Source organism: Euphorbia lathyris, chromosome 1, assembly GCF_963576675.1.
Source record: "Euphorbia lathyris chromosome 1, ddEupLath1.1, whole genome shotgun sequence".
Classification (NCBI taxonomy): Eukaryota; Viridiplantae; Streptophyta; class Magnoliopsida; order Malpighiales; family Euphorbiaceae; genus Euphorbia; species Euphorbia lathyris.
In genome coordinates, this window is record NC_088910.1 from 140044257 (window position 1) to 140047847 (window position 3591).

A 3591-nucleotide genomic window follows, 5' to 3' on the forward strand; every position below is an offset into this window, starting at 1 on the left:
AGGTATATAATCTTGTGAGTGATTATAATAAAATATATTCTTTAGCTTAAGCTTTTGGTGAAATTATTTACATAATTGGGTTACCAATGTTGTTTTAGGGTTACCAATTTTGGACTCGAGTTGATAGTAAAGGCAATTTCTTGATTAAAAATGTTCGACCTGGGACCTACAGTTTGTACGCTTGGGTTCCTGTTGTAATTGGAGATTTCAAGCATAACTGTGATATCACCATTACACCAGGAAAAACAACAGCATTAGGTTCACTTGTATATGTTCCTCCAAGAAATGGTCCAACTTTGTGGAGCATTGGAATTCCTGACCGTTCTGCTGCTGAATTCTATGTGCCTGACACCAGCCCAACACTGATGAACAAACTATATACTAATCATCCAACAGACAAGTAATTGATTACGTCTCGTCAACTAAAATTATTTGCCATAATAACACTGTTTAATTACTAATCCTTTTGTTGAACAGATATAGGCAGTACGGATTATGGGAAAGATATACTGATTTATATCCAAAAAATGATCTTGTTTATAATGTTGGTGTCTGTAATTACACTAAAGATTGGTTCTTCGCCCTTGTTATAAGGTATATTAATTAATTATTTCACTTGTTCATATCCTTGGATTAAACTCCATGTTAGCACATATATGGCCCCTTGTACGGTGTCATGTATGACTATATTCGTCTCCAAGCCCCTACACAACCTTGACAATCTCTTCTATATGTTAATTATTATAAATATAATTTTATCAATGTGAATTGTTTATATTCTTTTCAATAGAGAAATTATACTATTGATTCTCTTCCTTTACCATATTAGTTTCTAGTGTGGCTATCAAAAGCTAAAGGTAGGCTAGTCGTAACTTGTGCATCTGTTGAAACTAGAAGATCATAATTTGTTTCTCTTTAGTCATCAATGGGTTTTTTTTTATCACACAAAGAAATTTGATATTTTATCACGCACACAAATTGTCATGAAAACATGTTTTTTCATCATAATATATAATAGCTGACGAAAATTGATCGTCACAGTTATTGTCACGGCAGGAGCGTGTTATTATGTATATATGACGAACAAGAACATGTGTCATATGACGAACAAGAACATGTGTCACTACATTGATTTGTATTAGTGACGCTTATTTTGTCACTATTATTATAATATTTTGTCACATTAAACTTTATTTCGTCATGAATACTAAACATTTAAATGACACCATTCATCATTTGTCATCTAAATATATAGTTGAAGTGACGAATTTCAATACAATATCAAAATTATAGAATTTTATTGACATTGTATCTAGCGTCCTTTTTTGTCACTTCAGTTTTAATATCGTCATAGAAAGTATATATTTAACTGACAAATTTATATTTCGTCCTAAAAAAATACAGTTAATGTGGCGAATATCTATATAAGACTGAAATTGAAAAATTTAAATGACGTTATATTTGTCATAATTTTTGACACATTAAAATCTAATTTGTCACTTAAGAGTATTAATTAGGGACAATCATATTGTCATTAAATGTACACTTTTATTGACGACAGCAAACGTCTGAAGATCATCTTATAATAAACAAAATACTCACTGTCATTGTTAGCGATATTTTTTAGTAACAAAAATATTTCCTTTACAACCTTGACTTGTGCGGAAAAAATGCGGGCGTGCCAGAGAATTAGGTTCTCAACCTGCATTTAAGAAAATGGTTTTTATAGATATGCGCATGTGTCTAATGGATAACTGACTAATAATCAAACAATTATACGGGAAAATCAAGGATTGTGAAAATGTTTCCCTGGGTTCCTAGTTGTCGTCAACACAACTTTAACTAGAATTGTACCAATAGTTTTCAGTAATTAAAAATGTAAGAATGATAAGAAAACACAAGAATTTTGGAAATTTTTCTTTATATTTACTTTAAAATAAGAGTTTCGGGTTACAATAAACCGAATAGCAATAATTACAGCCAAGACAAATAGCAAATTTAATATCCACAATATCAAAAGCAATAAATATGATTGTAATTGAAATTGAAATGAACAATTGAAATGAATTAACCGAAGCGGTGAGCCGTCGCGTCGAAGCGTCGTGTTGAAACATTTTGTTTGTCTGAGGTCGTTATCCCGAGATCGATGCTTGACTTGAGTAAGATGCGTGTTTAGTGGTGCCAATTGATTGGGCTTGAATATTTGGAAATTGGGATTGTTGTGATAAGATTGATGTTTTGACTAGGAAATTGAGTTTTTGGATGTGAATCTGAGTAGGAAAACGAATCGGGTTTGTGTTTGGTCGAAAAAGAGCAAATTATACCGAATCAGGGACCGAGAGGGATGATTTTAGTGGCTAAAATTAGATGAAAAAAAGGGGCTGTTGTAAATTGATGTTCAAATTGATGAACAAAAGCTTGAGATTATAGCAATTGTAGCTATAATTGATGATAAGAATCAAGGATTAATGATCGGAATTGGCTCGGAAGCTTGAGAATTGTATTTAGGAATGAAATTGGACCGAATTGGGACCGAATTTGGCTAGAAAGATATGAATAGACTGAATATATCTGATAATTGGATTGATATGTGTTGTGTATTCTTGTATTTGATTGATTATTTTGGTTTTGATTTTTGTTTTGTATTGATTGATTGGTTGTTGGTTGGGGGAGGGGGCTTGAATGAAGAGGAAGAAATGTTATTTATAGGAAGGATTTGCACCCACGAATCACACACTTACCCACTACTCATGTCATGCTGCCACTTTGCATAAAATGGAGTAGTGGTTCCTTGTTTTTTGGCCTCAACTTGGCTTGTGAAGTTTGACCCGAAATTGTATTGTGTTTCTGCAGCTGACTTCGTAAAATTCATACTCTCTCTGTGCTCGTCCTGTGGTGCTGCTGAAGATGGATCCAGAAAGCTGGGGACGTCTATTTTCTGGATCCGAACTCACTTCTGAAGTTCTTGAATGTTTAGCTCCCCGAATAATTTAATCAAAAGTGACCAGTGACCTATTTCGGGTTTCCTGCACCCACTAACCCACATTCTTCTCTTCTTTTGACTATTTCTTTTTTATTTTTTATTTTTTTATTTCTTTTATTTTTGTATTCTGTTATTTTTCTTTTTATTTCTTTTATTTTTGTATTCTTTTATTTTTCTTTTTATTTCCTTTATTTTTTACACCAAAATAATAAAAATGACAAACTGTAGGTTATAATTATAACCTATGATTTGAATACGAATAAATGTAAAAATTAGCAAACTTAGGTTATAATTATAACCTATGGTAAAAATGTAAATAAGTAAAAATTACATTTACCCCCAACAATTACCACCTTTCTCTTTTATGCAATGTTATCAGAACCGGACGGGACATCAAACCGGATTTATAATTGGGTCACGGGTCACTTGGTCGGATCGGATGGCTCGGATTGATCGGACCGGATGATATAATAAATAAATAAATAATATTTATACATATAATTAATTTAAAACCTATTTCTATCTAGTAGAATGACACCTAATGAATATGAGTAATATAGTAACTTTTACACAAAATACCATATTTCATATTAATTTTGCAATTAAAG